The 17,371-nt window shown below is 47.2% G+C and overlaps 1 protein-coding gene across 2 annotated transcripts in view; it reads right to left on the reverse strand.

The window, feature by feature from the left end:
• Nucleotides 1–17,371, reverse strand: part of LOC139258749 (calcitonin gene-related peptide type 1 receptor-like) — a 126,366-nt gene that overhangs the window by 45,089 nt on the left and 63,906 nt on the right. The window contains exon 1 of one of the 2 annotated variants that reach the window (XM_070874814.1): nucleotides 7,971–8,068. The exons of the other annotated variant lie outside the window; for it this stretch is intronic. The gene's annotated coding sequence lies outside the window, so the exon portion shown is untranslated. Of the gene's footprint in view, nucleotides 1–7,970; nucleotides 8,069–17,371 lie in introns of those variants that run through there. 2 annotated transcript variants of the gene reach the window in all.

The following is a 17,371-nucleotide window of genomic DNA, read 5'->3' on the forward strand; positions in this document are numbered from 1 at the left end:
CCAACTTTCAATGACTGATGTACCATGACACCCAGGTCTCATTGCACCTCTGCTTTTCCTAATCTGCTGCCATTCAGATAATATTCTGCCTTCGTGTTTTTGCTCCCAAAATGGATAACCTCACATTTATCCACATTTTACTGCATCTGCCATGCATTTGCCCACGCACCTAACCTGTCCAAGTCACCCTGCAGCCTCTTAGCGTCCTCCTCACAGCTCAGACCGCCACCCAGTTTAGTGTCATCTGCAAACTTGGAGATATTACACTCAATTCCTTCATCTAAATCGTTAATGTATATTGTAAATAGCTGGGATCCCAGTACTGAGCCCTGCGGCACCCCACTAGTCACTGCCTGCCATTCTGAAAAGGACCCGTTTATCCCGACTCTCTGCTTCCTGTCTGCCAACCAGTTCTCTATCTACGTCAGTATATTACCCCCAATACCATGTGCTTTGATTTTGCACACTAATCTCTTGTGCGGGACCTTGTCAAAAACCTTTTGAAAGACCAAATACACCACATCCACTGGTTCTCCCTTGTCCACTCTGCTAGTTACATCCTCAAAAAATGTCAGAACATTAGTCAAGCATGATTTCCCTTTTATAAATCCATGCTGACTTGGACCGATCCTGTCACTGCTTTCCAAATGTGCTGCTATTTCATCCTTAATGATTGATTCCAACGTTTCCCCACTACTGATGTCAGGCTAACCGGTTTATAATTACCCGTTTTCTCTCTCACTCCTTTTTTAAAAAGTGGTGTTACATTAGCTAGCCTCCAGTCCATAGGATCTGATCCAGAGTCGATAGACTGTTGAAAAATGAACAACAATGCATCCACTATTTCTAGGGCCACTTCCTTAAGTTCTCTGGGATGCAGACTATCAGGCCCCAGGGATTTATCGGCCTTCAATCCCATCCGTTTCCCTAACACAATTTCCTGCCTAATAAGGATATCCTTCAGTTCCTCCTTCTCACTAGACCCACTGTCCCCAGTACTTTCGGAAGGTTATTTCTGTCTTCCTTCGTGAAGACAGAGCCAAAGTATTTGTTCAATTGGTCTGCCATTTCTTTTGTTCCCCATTATAAATTCACCTGAATCCAACTGCAAGGGACCTACGTTTGTCCTCACTAATCTTTTTCTCTTCACATAGTTATAGAAGCTTTTGCAGTCAGTTTTTATGTTCCCTGCAAGCTTCCTCTTGTACTCTATTTTCCCCCTCTTAATTAAACCCTTAGTCCTCCTATGTTCAATTCTAAATTTCTCCCAGTCCTCAGGTTTGTTTCTTTTTCTAGCCAATTTATATGCCTCTTACTTGGTTTTAACACTATCCTTGATTTCCCTTGTTAGCCACGGTTGAGCCACCTTCCCCGTTTTATTTTTACTCCAGACAGGGATGTACAATTGCTGAAGTTCATCCATGTGATCTTTAAATGTTTGCCATTGCTTATCCACCGTCAACCCTTTAAGTATCCTTTGCCAGTCTATTCTCGGCAATTCACGCCTCATACCGTCGAAGTTACCTTTCCTTATGTTCAGGACCCTAGTTTCCGAATTAACAGTGTCACTCTCCATCTTAATAAAGAATTCTACCATATTATGGTCACTCTTCCCCAAGGGGCCTCACACAACAAGATTGCTAATTAGTCCCTTCTCATTACACATCACCCAGTCTAAGATGACCAGCTCTCTCGTTGGTTCCTCGACATATTGGTCGAGAAAACCATCCCTAATACACCCCAGGAAATCCTCCTCCACTGCATTGCTACCAGTTTGGTTCACCCAATCAATATGTAGATTAAAGTCGCCCATGATAACTGCTGTACCTTTATTTCACACATCCCTTATTTCTTGTTTGATGCTGTCTCCAACCTCACTACTACTGTTTGGTGGTCTGTACACAACTCCCATTAGCGTTTTCTGCCCATTGGTATTCCGCAGCTCCACCCATACCGATTCCACATCATCCAGGCTAATGTCCCTCCTTACTATTGCATTAATTTCCTCTTTAACCAGCAATGCCACCCTGCCTCCTTTTCCTCTCTGCCTATCCTTCATAAATGTTGAATACCCCTGGATATTGAGTTTCCAGCCTTGGTCAGCCTGGAGCCATGTCTCCGTGATGCCAATTACATCATATCTGTTAACTGCTGTCTGCGCAGTTAATTCGTCCACCTTATTCCGAATACTCCTCGCATTGAGGCACAGAGCCTTCAGGCTTGTCTTTTTAACACACTTTGCCCCTTTAGAATTTTGCTGTAATGTGGCCCTTTTTGTTTGTTGCCTTGGGTTTCTCTGCCCTCCACTTTTACTATTCTCCTTTCTATCTTTTGCTTCTGCCTCCATTTTATTTCCCTGTCTCCCTGCGTATGTTCCCATCCCCCTGCCTTATTCGTTTAACTCCTCCCCAACAACACTAGCAAACACTCCCCCGAGGACATCCCTAGGAAACTGGGACATTAAATAATTTTAAGACCGAAATAGACAGTTTCTTGAGTGATGGGGGGAAAAGAGGTTATGCGGAGCGGACGGGGAAGTGGAGCTGAGTCCATGATCAGATCAGCCATGTTCTTATTGAATGGCAGAGCAGGCTCGAGGGGTCTTATGGCCTACTCCTGCTCCTATTTCTTATGTTCTTATGAAATGCTGAAAGTTGCGGTCGCCGATAATCTGGGTGATAATCGGACACAAGTTTCCATTTCCAGCACTATTCTCGGCCTTGCATGCGGGTGACATCATATTCTTTTTTAAAAATGTAGGCCGGGCGATGCAGCACATTCCTGTGTGCTGAAAGTTGGGCCAACAATAAATGGGTGATATCGGGCGCTCGATTCCACTTTTTAGCAAAAATGGGCTATAGCCTGCATCTCAGCGCTCATATGGGCGCTAAATGGGTGATAAATGGGCGATGATGTGCTGAAAGTCTAGCCCCAGGAGTGTGGGGTGGACTTGATGGACCAGCTGCTCTTTTCTTGCCCATCACTTTTGTATGTTCCTTTAACCAATTATGTTCATAACCAATTAAGGAACTCCACAGTTAAAACAAATGCTGCATTTTGTTTATTGGATGTAAATACGATGGAAATAAAGATTACAAACCAAGGCTGAGATATACTCATATCTCAACAATTAAAGGGGAGGTGGGGAAGGGGAATAAAAATAGTATTCTTTCTAGTCGATCGCGTGGTCCCATGGAATTTCGTGGCAGCCGGTAACAGTGACTGGCTGAAAAATTGGAGACACAAACACCCTGAATTTCCCCCACTCAATGTCTACACAAAAAACTAAATAATAGTGCCCGGTTCATTTTAAGTATGTGACAATTATTCCGAAGCTACAAATGATTCTTTAAGATGATTCTGTACAAATATCTGTTCCATAGACCATTGTTCTTTGTAGTTTTCTGTAATGCATGGAAAGCAGACCACTTTAGCCAATTCTTCAGTGACACTAAAAGCTTCACAGAACACAATGTAGAAGTGTTGTCTAAAGTCAGCTGGATAACTACCAAAATGTATAGATTACAGCATCTTGGTGAATGTGTTCCATCAGCTCCAAATATCAGTATTATTGGGCTCAATTTTCCCCAGTGATTTGCGGAGTTTTTTTGGCACCCGCCACTTTTTTTTGCCTAAATTCAAGTTTCCACAAAGGTTGTGTGCCAGCGTAGCTCACTTAGTTACGATTTTTTTAGGTTCGTTTTTTTTTGTGTCACAACCTGATGTCTGTGCCAACTTACATTTTTCCTAGGATGGCGTATGTGACCACTCTCAAAAAACCTTCTGGGCACTTAAGAAAAGGCAGCGCACATTAAAATATTGGCGCAGAAAGATGTCATTGTTTTTAGGCGACGTTTTGGAGGGAGTCAGGAACACATTAAATTTGCATCATCAAGCTTAATTATTTCAAACTTAAAATGCAAAAAATGGAAGTTTAATGTAATTCTTTAATTTTGGATTTTTTTCAAAGTGCCACGGCACAACCGAACGTCTCTAAATCAGGTTCTAGGGTCGGAGCGTTGACTGGCAGAATCGCTCCCTCGTCCAGACACAGAGGGCTCGGGGCCCGGCTTCAAAAGAAGCCCGTGGGGGGTGGGGATGTGTAGATGCCAAACTGAAGGGATGGGCAGCTTTACACTATGCAGCAGCATCGAAAGAAGCCCAGGGGGTGGGGGCACGAGGAGGGATGTTTGCTGATCCCGTGTCTGGGTGAGGAAGCGACCCTCGAGCCCAATGATGAAACGCTCAGTCGGTGGCAGGGTGCTACTTGAAAAAAATCTAAAATTAAAGAATTGCATTCGACTTCGTTGCCCCAAATGTCCTCATTTGAATGCCTAGCTTCCCATTCTAAGCAAGCCTATTGCACATGCGTAGACCAGGCTGTGATCCATACTAGGGCGGCGACCTTGGGAAGAGAGAGAACAAGGAAGCTTGTCCTGCTCTTTTGAACTTCTTGCAAAGGTACAATTTAATTATGGGGACAACACTAACAACACTCGTGCAAGCCTTCTGCATGATTGTGCTGTGGAGGAGATGATTGATTCGACGTCATCGCATGAGGAATCTCAGAGCACATAGGATGATGGGCAGGAGGCCTTACCTACATCGGGCATATCAAGACAGGCGTTCATACCTGCACCAGAGTGATGCAGACTGTGTGAGAAGGCTGCGTTATCACAAAAAAGTTGTAACTGAGATCTGTGAGTTGGTCAAAGCAGACCTGCAACCTAGAAGCATCAGGAGGACTGCTTTGTCAGTTGAAGTGAAGGTTACAGTTGCACTTTCATTCTATGCATCAGAATCATTCCAGGCCACAACTGGGGATGTGTGTGCCATTTCTCAACATGCAACATATATCTGCATTCGGCAGGTGACTGCTGCCCTATATGCCCAGAGGAATGACTACATAAAGTTCCCATGACTGCCCAGGCAATGCGTGAAAGGGCTGTGGGCTTCCCTAGGATTGCTGGCTTCCCAAAGATACAGGGCTGCATTGATTATACCCACATTGCCTTGCGAGCACCTTTGGAGGATTCCAAGATGTGCAGGAACAGAAAAGGCTTCCACTCCGTTAATGTACAGCTCGTATGTGACGACATGCATCGCATCATGTCAGTTGATGCATGGTACCCTGGGAGCACCCATGACGCGTTCATGCTACACTATATCTGCCATGTTTTAGCAGCAGCCAGAAGTGCAGAGCTGGCATCTGGGAGACAAAGGAAACAGCCTAGCCACCTGGTTCATGATGCCTGGACGGAAGCTGGCTGGGAATACAGCATGTCACACATTGCGATGCGCAGCATAATAGAGAGGACCATTGGCATCTTGAAACAGCATTTCCGATGCCTGCACCATTCCGGAGGCCTACTTGCAATACTCCCCTGAGATTGTCGGTCAGTTCACTGTTGTGTGCTTCATGCTGCATAACTTAGCCATCATGAGGCAACAGCAGCTGGTAATAGAAGACCCAGCTGAGGTGAGAGTGGCTGATGATGCGGAGGATGATGCAGATGACGAGGAGGAGGAGGAGGAGGAGGAGGAGGAAGAAGAGGAAGAGGACAAGGAAGCCATGCAAAGACCTGAACCCAGAGCATGACGGCATAGGAGAGCGGGCTGTCGTGCCCCTTTAACGATTGCTCGAGCCTTGCGCCAGCAGCTCATCTATGAATACTTTTCTGCCTGAAGGCTCAGTGGCAACTATTCCACATGGACCATGTTTACTGTTTGGACCTGTTCCATAATGTTGTGTTGCCTTAATGGACCAGTAATGGAATGATTCTTTTTTACTTCAAAAAGTTGTGTTAATAATGGAACAAATAATGGAGATGATTCAGTTATAATTTAAAATATATTTTATCCAAAAGTTTAACAAACATTTGTTGTTTCTATGTTTCTGTGTTTGTACTTAACTTAACTTTAATAAAAAATATTCTTGTATCATACTTAAAGGTTTTCAATTAAGATCACTTACAAACTTTAAGATCACTTAAAGTTTTTAAGTGATCTTAGAGTTTGTAAGTGATCTTAAGGTTTGTAAGTGATCTTAAGATCACTTACAAACTTTTATACTTGTAAATTTACATAACTTACAAAAAACTTTTAATTTGTTTACAACAGTAACAACAATAATAATAACAACAGCAGCAGCAAAGAAAGGCTGCACCCATCTCTCCTCAAACTTATTCTAAGACCACCCGCTGTGCTTGGTCTTGTTGACTCCACCCCTGCCCGCACACATTGGCACAGCATTTCTCGGGTTGGTACCAAGCTTATTCTTTTGAATATTTCGGGTAATGCGCACTTCTTGAAGGGGGGTGAGGGGGCAGGCAGTAATGTGGACGGTCCGGATTGGGTCTCTTCAGAGACTGGTCTGGGAATTGGAGTGGGAGTGGCAGTTGATTCTGTCAATGGGCACGGTATCTGGGTATGTTCACTTATTGCAGCAGCTAACTCCGACATTCCCTCCCTCATGTGCCCTGACAGTGTCTCAACTACCTCCAATATAACCTCCCTCATGTTCGCCGACAGTGTATCAGCTACATTTGACATTCCCTCCCTCATGTGCCCTGACAGTGTCTCAACTACCTCCAATATAACCTCCCTCATGTTCGCCGACAGTGTATCAGCTACATTTGACATTCCCTCCCTCATGTTGACCAACAGTGTTTCAACTACCTGTAACATTCCCTCCCTCATGTTCACTGACGGCGCATCAACTACCTGCGACATTCCCTCCTCATGTGCACCAGCATGGTATCAGCTGCCTGTGACATTCCTTCCCTCATGTTCCCGGACAGTTGTTCCTTCTCCCATCAGTCCCGATACCTCATCACCCACCCCACTGATAGTATCCAGGAGGGATCGTGTAAGGTCATTGCTCTCCGCATTCATTGCCATTATTTGAACCACATATGTTCGATCCTGCACCCCAGGAGAGCGCTGTCGAGCTTTCCTTCCCCTCCTCACCCTGGGTGTGGCTCGCTGCATCCCACTGGGACCCGCAGACTCAGAGAGTAGGACCCTGAGTGTGCCTTGCTGCATCCAACTGGGACCCGCAGCCTCGGACGGTGGGGCCCTGGATGTGCCTTGCTGCATTCCACTGGGACCCGCAGCCTTGGATGGTGGGGCCCTGGGTGTGCTTCGCTGCGCCCCACTGGGACCCGCAGCCTTGGACGGTGGGACCCTCGCTGTGCCTCGCTGCGCCCCACTGCGACCCGCAGCCTTGGATGGTGGGGCCCTGGATGTGCCTTGCTGCATTCCACTGGGACCCATAGCCTTGGATGGTGGGGCCCTGGGTGTGCCTCGCTGTGCCCCACTGGGACCCGCAGCCTTGGATGGTGGGACCCTGGGTGTGCCTCGCTGCGCCCCACTGGGACCCGCAGCCTTGGATGGTGGGGCCCTGGATGTGCCTTGCTGCATTCCACTGGGACCCATAGCCTTGGATGGTGGGGCCCTGGGTGTGCCTCGCTGTGCCCCACTGGGACCCGCAGCCTTGGATGGTGGGACCCTGGGTGTGCCTCGCTGCGCCCCACTGGGACCCACAGCCTTGGATGGTGGGGCCCTGGATGTGCCTTGCTGCATTCCACTGGGACCCGCAGCCTTGGACGATGGGGCCCTGGGTGTGCCTTGCTGCATTCCACTGGGACCCACAGTCTTGGACAGTGGGGCCCTGGGTGTGCCTCACTGCGCCCCACTGGGATCCGCAGCCTTGGACGATGGGGCCCTGGGTGTGCCTTGCTGCATTCCACTGGGACCCACAGTCTTGGACAGTGGGGCCCTGGGTGTGCCTCACTGCGCCGCTCTGGGACCCGCAGCCTTGGACGGTGGGGCGCTGGATGTGCCTTGCTGCATTCCACTGGGACCCACAATCTTGGACGGTGGGGCCCTGGGTGTGCCTCGCTACGCCCCACTGGAATCCCCAGCCTCAGACTGTGAGAAAACATGGAATATCCCACCAACACACATACCTCTCAGGAAAGGGCCTGGCACCTCAATGGGCAGCACCTGCACCTCCTCCAGAGTGGGTACAACAGTGTGGGCTTCATCCATCACCTCCCCCTCCCCCTCACCCCCATACTCTTGGTCTGGAAGGTGGGATTGGAAAATGTTCTCCTCTTCAGGCTCGTCCGCTTCTGACTCTTCTTCTGCATTGGCTTCAGCCTCGTCGAGGTTGGCCTCAAGTTCTGCAAAATATAACAGAACAGACAAATGGTTAGCAGCAGAGGAAGGGGCAGGGTGGCATGCACACAAAGTGCAGGCAGCAGGGTCATTTGAAGGACCATGATGAATGAAAGCACATTGCATCAACCGAAGCATCGCTGACGGAAACATCCCCATAAACCGAAGCATGTCTAGCCCATGCAGTACTTAACATGTAGCAAAGCCAGACTGTGGAATTTGCAGGACTTACTGTCTCCCTCGAGTGTCGGCCCAGCTTGTGCACTGGTGGTTGCTTTTCTTCAGGCAGGACACATCAAGGTAGCGACCCTGTCTTCCAAGTGTGTCAGTGGATGCAGATTTGCCGGGCCTCCTCCTGTTCAAGTTCTTTCCCTTTTGTTGTGTGCCACCTTCCTCTGCAAAGATGAAAATATAACTTTTTAGAGAGGGTGTCTTTCTGCTGGATGGGACATACAGATGGTCACATTTACAATTGCAATTTCACTGAATAAATGAAAATATTAGTTACACTAACGACTTTACCAAGGTCCTGCTACTTCTTTTTGCACTGGTCTCCAAACCTCGGGGTGTTCACCATTGCACAGTAATCTTCTGCAAGTTGGTTCCAGAGTTTCTTCATTTCTTTTGGTTAAACTTTGATGTGACCTCTGCTGGTGTTCAGCTCGTGCCATCTGGCCTCAATTACATTAACTAGTGCCTCCACTTCATCCTGTAAGAAATTCTTGGGGCTAGAACCTCCACTTTTGAGCTTAGCGCTCAAAAATGGGCGTTATTTTCGGCGTGGGTGTTAAAAAAGTATTCAGGTCGCCGGCTTCTTGCCCATTCTCAAAACACCTAGTTTACATTTTTGAAAATGGGCGTTACTGCGAGCGATATCAAATGGGCGGTAGCGTTAAATTTTTCTGACCTTCTGCTGTAAAGTGTGGCCGTCCTTAGCAACGGCATGGCAATGCTCCATTCCCGCGATTCAGGAGGTCAAGGGTCACCATGACATGCACAGAAGAGGAGAGAGAGAGAGAGGTAGCTCAAAGGGACTGAAAGCGTGTGTGGCTGTGGTGTGTGCTTGTTTGGCTATTGTGGGAGGAACGATGGAGATTCACCAGCAGCAAAAAGCCCACTAAGCACCAAGAACATAGTTGGCACCGAGATTTTGTCCAACAAATAACATATAAAATGGAAGGAATAGAGGAGGCCCTGGAGTTGATAGCTAGGAACACTGGTGGCAGGGGGCTCCCAGTGGTCCCGGAGCGCCGCACTGCACCCCAAGGTGCTGCACCCCCATTGCCAACCACACATGAAAGCCAACAGCAACATCTTGCTTATAGCTCAGAGCATGCTCCCAATCTCGGGACCATCCTCTCCCATATCTATCTAAGGAGCGCATTGGCCGTCGTCCCCTGCCCCCCAACGAAGCATCGCCTGAGGACTCCTCGGCCAGGCGGCTTGGAGTCAGGAGAGTAAGGGTAAAGGGTAGCAGTGGGGAGGAGAAGCCGGGGGGCGGGGGGGGGGGGGGAAGGGAGGGTTGGTTTGTACAGAGATACTGATGATTTCAGACTAATGTTCAGTTTAAATGTTTTTTATTTAACAAAACCTTGCAGCACATTGGCTCAGATTGCTGCACCATTGCACGCTGGTAATTGCTTAATATCAAAAGGTATAATCACACTTAACTTCAACTTTAACTGTCACCAAGGTGATGCCCACCATTGATGTATGACCCGCACACCCAGCAGTGTGTCAGCCTTGTAAGTAACACCAATGTTCTTTCAGGCAAAGTGATCATTGATGAGCTCCTGACATAAGGCTCTTGCAGCTATCATGCCACCAGGCACCCTTTCATGCGGTCTACAGGGGGGGCGGGAGCATGACGTCAGCATCAGCCTGATTGTCTGGGCCGATGTCAGCATCTGCCTCCTCGTCCTCCTCTTCCTCTCTTTGGTGAGGTGGACTGTCAGGCTCATCAGGCAATTCTTGTCCCCTCCTGATAGCCAAGTTGTGTAGCATGGAGTGCACCACCACGAATTGAGCTACCTGCTCAGGGTGGAGCTCGCCTCCTGAGTGGTCCAGGCATCTGAAGCGCTGCTTCAGCACGCCAATGGTTTTCTCAACGATATTGCGAGTTGCACTGTGGCTCTCGTTGTATCGCCTCTCGGCCTCGGTGTGGGTGTCACGCAGTGGGGTCATCAGCCAGGCGGCGAGGCCATATCCTTTGTCCCCAAGCATCCAGCATTGACCTTGTGGCTCATTGTTAAACAAGTCAGATACAGTGCTCTCACGCAGGATGTGCGCATCGTGGATGCTGCGTGGAAATTGAGCTTTCACAGTTAGTATAATTTGCTGGTGGTCAACAACCAGCTGGACATTCAGGGAGTGGAATCTGTTACGGTTCCTGAAAACCTCAGCATCCTGAAAAGGTGCCTGCATCGCGATGTGCGTACAATCTATTGCTCCCTGGACCTTGGGGAAGTTTGCAATTCTGGAGAAACCTAAAGCCCTCTCACTCTGTGCCTCCCTGGTCATAGGGAAGCTGATCAAGTCCCTCCTGTGTGCGTACAGGGCTTCAGTGACCTGTCTAATGCACCAATGTGCGGCATGCTGAGAAAGTCCGCAAATGTAAGCCAGCTGTGGCCTGAAAAGAACCCGAGCCATAGAACGACACTGCCACGGTGACTTTGACCTCGACGGACAGTGCAGTTCTGATGGTGCTGGCAGGCTGCAAACTGCCCTTATCAGCTGACATACCTCAGTGATAACCTCTTTGTGGAAGCGCAGTCTCTGAAGGCAGATGGTGTCGGGCAAGTTGAGGTAAGAATGCTTCTCCTTGTACATGTGGAGGGGTGTAACGTCTGGTCCTCCTCATCTGTCTGTCACTTCGTTCATTGGGCACATAATGCAGTGCAGCGTTCCTTCTGCGATGTTGAGTCTGCTGCATGTATTTGGTCACCAAGAGAGGGTGAGAAAGGACAGGCCCCATTGCAGTAGCTCTCTGTTTTCCACCGATTGCTCACTAACGAGGAATGTCCCTACGAACACACCTCTTCAATTCCAATCAGTCACAGTGTGGTCAAGATGTTTTTAGAGATGTTCACATCAACTCCAACAACCTGCAGAGTATATCCGAACTCCACCGAGATTGAAGCACAGCAGCCTTTTAAAGGATGCGACATGTGATCTACAACATGGCGTCCATAACGCTGTGATTCATCCCGGTTAGTTCCGCTTTTTGTGCACGGTTTTTTGAGCGAGCGATATTGTGGGCGAAATGTGTGCGAGGTAGTGAAATTGACGATGGGCGATCTCCATGGCCGCTACTTTGGATAAATATGCTCTTTGCAATAAAAAACAGTCGGCAGGTGTTTATACTGAATCTCGGCGTTAATTCCGTGCAGAAAGTAACGCTGGGCAATATTATGGGCGTTGAATTCGCCCATCCTGCTGATTCCGCCCCAAAAAAGTGGGCGGGCGCTAATATTTCTTTTCAGCATTAAGCTCATGGGGAAAGTAACGCTCGACAATAAGTTTCCGAAAAATGCCCGCCAGTTTCCATTTTGTGCCAAAATGGGCAATATCTGGGCGTTATATGTCATTTCAGCGGTAAAATGGGCATTAAGTGGGCATTAAGCAGGCAAAAAAAGTGGACGTTCTAGCCCTTGGTCCTTGAGCCGTGTTGCATCTTATATTCAGCTCTGATTTTTCCACTGAGAATTAAAGTTCTCATACACAACTGGCTCTTTAAAAATGGCCGAGTGCAGACCCTGTATTGGGCATGCGCGCCCATAGCAGTCACGTCAAAAGCATCCTTTTTTTTGCGCATGCGCAGAAAGGGAAGCATCGTTTTTTCGGCGCCGACATTAGGCTCCACCTCCTCAAAGCTAAAGGACAGTCTGCGTGGCACCAATTTCAAAAAAATAGAATGTGGAAACTTGCTGGTTATTTTTTTGGAGTAGTCGGGGCCAAACGGTTTTCAGTTTGACATTTAACAGCTTTCCTGATAGATTATAAATGAGTTAATACAATGGAAAGCTTGATTTTATTAAACACAAATGTCATTTTTTTATTCCATTACTGCTAAAATGTTATAAATGGAGGATTATAGCTTTGTGGAGCATTAAAGGGACATTATCTCTTTTTATGGTTTTAGGACTTTTCTAAACTCATGCCCCAGATTATTTCAGCTCGAATATTTTAGATCTCTGTCATGGCTGAGTCCCATCTCCTTATAGAATTGAAAGTGTCAGTCCTTGCCTTGAGATCCAAGTAACCTTTTGGTAAACATCCAGGAAATATAAACAATATATGTGTCTGGTAATTGCTTTCAACTACTGGATCTCTAATGCCATCAGAGATGGGGTCTTTGACACCAACTCCTGTTTTCAAAATGAAAAATTATTATCCCAAATCATCATCATCATAGGCAGTCTCTCGAAACGAAGATGCCAAAAAAAGATGAGTTCACAGGCATTTCAATGGAGGACCCAATATTTCAGGTCCTGAACTATCCCAAATACAAGGATCCTGAATGGCGGGGATGCTTTAATGACCTCCCCCATCTTCCCATTGTACATCATTAATAGTAATGCTTTTAATAGCTGCTCATTAACACACCAATTCCATCGTTCCCATACCAATCTCCTCCTTGTTCCAGCAGCACCAGCATTTATCTGTGTTAAAAACAATGGTTGTGAATTAACTGCTGATGTCTGGTCAAACATTAAGAACTAAAGCAAAATACTGCAGATGCTGGAATCTGAAATAAAAACAGAAAATGCGGGAAAAACTCAGCAGGTCAGGGAGTATCTGTGGAGAGAGAAACAGAGTTGATGTTTCAAGTTGATGACCCTTCGGCAGAACTGGAAAAAGTTAGAGATGTAACAGGTTTTTAAGCAAGTGGAGGGGCAGGGGAAAGGGGGAGGAGAGGAATGAACAAAAGGGAAGGTCTGTGGATAGGTTGGAAGGCAGAAGAGATTAAGAGGTAAAAGAGATGATAGTGCATGGCAAAAGGAGATGGTAATGAGACAAGTTAAGAAACAATAAGGAGTCGAGATAGGGTGTAAATGGAGATGGTGGAATCATCAACAGCTGTCCTGGGAAAGAGTAAAAGAAAAGAAAAAAATGGACAGAGGTCATGGTGTGAAATTGTTGAACTCGATTTTGAGTCCAAAAGGCTGTAAAGTGCCTTATCGAAAGATGAGGTGCTGTTCCTCGAGCTTATGTTGAACTGCATTGGAACAGTATAAGGGGCCGAGGATGGAGAGATCAGAGTGGGAGTGGAGCGGAGAATTAAAGTGACAGGCGACCAGAAGCTCGGGGTCACACTTACAGACTGAATGGAAGAGTTCTGCAAAGTGGCCCCCCAATCTGCGTTTGGTCTCCCCAATGTAGAGGAGAACACATCGTGAGCAGCGAATACACAATACTACTTTGAAAGAAGTACAAGTAAATCACTGTTTCACCTGGAAGGAGTGTTTGGGGTCGTGGACAGTGGGAAGGGATGAGGTAATAGGGCAGGTGTTGCATCTTCTGGAAGATGCAGTGGGAAGGGGGGTGGATGTTGAGGGTGATTGAGGAATGGACCAATGTGTCATGGAGGGAGCGGTCCCTTCGGAATGCTGAAAGGGGAGGGGAAGGGAAGATCTGTTTGGTGGTGGGACCACGCTGGATGAGGCGCAAATGGGGGAGGATGATTCATTGAACGTGGAAGCTGGTGGGATGAAAGGTGAGGACAAGGGGGACCCCATCGTGATTCTGGGAGGGAAGGGAAGGTGTGAGAGCAGAAGTGTGGGAAATAGAATGGACACAGTCAATCAATCAATCAATCATAGGCAGTCCCTCGAAACGAGGATGACTTGCTTCCACGCCAAAAAGGGATGAGTTCACAGGTGTGTCAATGAAGGACCTAATATTCCAGGTCCCGAACTACATCCTGAAGGGTGGAAGATGCCTGTGCATTGATTTTTTTAACATGTGATGGCCGTTGCACACCAGCTACCACACGGGCTTGACAGAGCTAGGTCTTGGTTCAGTGGCAAGGATTACCCAAGACGACTGAGACCTGCTCTGCTGCACGGACCAAGTGTGCACACAATCGCAGTGTGGGCAGGCCCGTGCTGCCCCTGGGCCCTCACCTCTTCTGGCCTCGAACTCACGCCTCTCCCGGGTCCCGATCACATCCCTCGATAGTCTCTTGCCGCTCCTTCGCCCCGACCTCGCCACACCTGCTGTATCTGCCCACGCTCCACTCACCAACCTGGACCTTGATGACATCCCTCTTCGCTGCCGTTGCCCTCCTGCACCAGCTTGCGCTGTATCTTGTGTGAGAGCGCAAGCCCGCATTTCTGAACTCTTTGCTTCAGCGCAGTCTGGAGATCGAAAGGGTTAAACGTTGGAAGATTCAAGATTGGATTAAAACAGGCTGCTAGAAGATATGGTGCATTTTAGCCATTGAAATGAGTAGCTGGTCATTGTCTGTATGTTAATTATTTGAATACCTTGTTACTATTTGATGGCATCATCTGTATGTTAAACGATGTTCAGTATTTGGATGTAACTTGTGACTATAATAGTAATTCATGACATTGTCTGTATTTGAGTACCTTGTCAGAGTAGGAATCGCAGGATAGCTCAGATGAATACGTGGCTTGAGGAGTGGTGCAGAAGGGAGGGATTCAAATTCCTGGGAGATTGGAACCGGTTCTGGGGGAGGTGGGACCAGTACAAAACAGTCGGTCTGCACCTGGGCAGGACCGGAACCAATGTCCCAGGGCGAGTGTTTGCTAGTGCTGTTGGGGAGGAGTTAAACTAATATGGCAGGGGAATGAAAACCTATGCAGGGAGACAGAGGGAAGTAGAATGGGGGCAGAAGCAAAAGATAGAAAGAAGAAAAGTGAAAGTGGAGGGCAGAGAAAACCAAGGCAAAAATCAAAAAGGGCCACGTTACAGCAAAATTCTAAAGGGGCAAAGTGTGTTAAAAAGACAAGCCTGAAGGCTCTGTGGCTCAATACAAGGAGTATTCAAAATAAAGTGGATGAATTAACTGCACAGGCAACAATTAATGAATATTATATAATTGGCAACACGGAGACATGGCTCCAGGGTGACCAAGGCTGGGAACTCAACATTCAGGAAGGATAGACAGAAAGGTGGGGTAGCGTTGCTGGTTAAAAAGGAAATTAACACAATAGTGAGGAAGGACCTTAGCTTGGATGATGTGGAATCTGTATGGGTGGAGCTACGGTATACCAAAGGGCAGAACACGCTAGTGGGAGTTATGTACAGACCACCAAACAGTAGTAGTGAGGTTGGGGACAGCATCAAACAAGAAACTAGGGATGCGTGAAATAAAGGTACAGCAGTTATCATGGGCGACTTTAATCTACATATAGATTGGGCTAACCAAACTGGTAGGAGGATTTCCTAGAGTGTATTAGGGATGGTTTTCGAGACCAATATGTCGAGGAACCAATTAGAGGGCTGGCCATCTGAGACTGGGTGATGTGTAATGAGAAAGGACTAATTAGCAATCTTGTTGTGCGAGGCCCCTTGGGGAAGAGTGACCAAAATATGGTAGAATTCTTTATTAAGATGGAGAGTGATACAGTTAATTCAGAGACTACGGTCCTAAACTTAAGGAAAGGAAGCATCGATGGTATGAGACGTGAATTGGCTAGAATAGACATCCCAGAACACTTAAGGAAGTGGCCCTAGAAATAGTGGATGCATTGGTGATCATTTTCCAACAGTCTATCGACTCTGGACCAGTTCCTATGGACTGGAGGGTAGCTAATGTAACACCACTTTTTAAAAATGAAGGGAGAGAGAAAACAGGTAATTATAGGCCAGTCAGCCTGACATCAGTAGTGGGGAAAATGTTGGAATCAATTATTAATCATGAAATGGCAGTGCATTTGGAAAGCAGTGACAGGATCGGTCCAAGTCAGCATGGAATTATGAAAGGGAAATCATACTTGACTAATCTTTTGGAATTTTTTGAGGATGTAACTAGTAGAGTCGACAAGGGAGAACCAGTGGATGTGGTGTTTTTGGACTTTCAAAAGGATTTTGACAAGGTCCCACACAAGAGATTGGTGTGCAAAATTAAAGCACATGGTATTGGGGATAATGTACTGATGTGGATAGAGAACTGGCTGGCAGACAGGAAGCAGAGAGTCGGGATAAACAGGTCTTCTTCAGAATGGTGGAGTGACTAGTGGGGTGCCGCAGGGCTCAGTGCTGGGACCCCAGCTATTTACAATATATATTAATAATTTAGATGAAGGAATTGAGTGTAATATCTCCAAGTTTGCAGATGACACTAAACTGGGTAGCGGTCTGAGCTGTGGGGAGGATGCTAAGAGGCTGCAGGGTGACTTGGACAGGTTACGTGAGTGGGCAAATGCATGGCAGATGAAGTATAATGTGGATAAATGTGAGGTTATTCACTTTGGGGGCAGAAACACGAAGGCGGAATATTATCTGAATGGCGGCAGATTAGGAAAAGGGGAGGTGCAATGAGACCTGGGTGTGATGGTACATCAGTCATTGAATGTTGGAATGCAGGTACAGCAGGCGGTGAAGAAGGCAAATGGAATGTTGGCCTTCATAGCTAGGAGATTTGAGTATAGGAGCAGGGAGGTCTTACTGCAGTTGTACAGGGCCTTGGTGAGGCCTCATCTGGAATATTGTGTTCAGTTTTGGTCTCCTAATCTGAGGAAGGACGTTTTTGCTATTGAGGGAGTGTAGCGAAGGTTCACCAGACTGATTCATGGGATGGCAGGACTGACATATGAGGAGAGACTAGATCGACTGGGCCTGTACTCACTGGAGGTTAGAAGGATGAGAGGGGATCTCATAGAAACATATAACATTCTGACGGGACTGGACAGGTTAGATGCAGGAAGAATGTTCCCGATGTTGGGGTAGTCCCGAACCAGAAGACACAGTCTAAGGATAAGGGGTAAGCCACTTAGGACTGAGATGAGGAGAAACTTCTTCACTCAGAGAGTTGTTAACCTGTGGAATTCTCTACCACAGAAAGTTGTTGATGCCAGTTCATTGGATATATTCAAGAGGGAGTTAGATATGGCCCTTATGGATAAAGGGATCAAAGGGTATAGAGAGAAAGCAGGAAAGGGGTACTGAGGTGAATGATCAGCCATGATCTTATTGAATGGTGGTGCAGGCCGGAAGGGCC

Source organism: Pristiophorus japonicus, chromosome 3 (genome assembly GCF_044704955.1).
Source record: "Pristiophorus japonicus isolate sPriJap1 chromosome 3, sPriJap1.hap1, whole genome shotgun sequence".
NCBI classification, from domain to species: Eukaryota; Metazoa; Chordata; class Chondrichthyes; family Pristiophoridae; genus Pristiophorus; species Pristiophorus japonicus.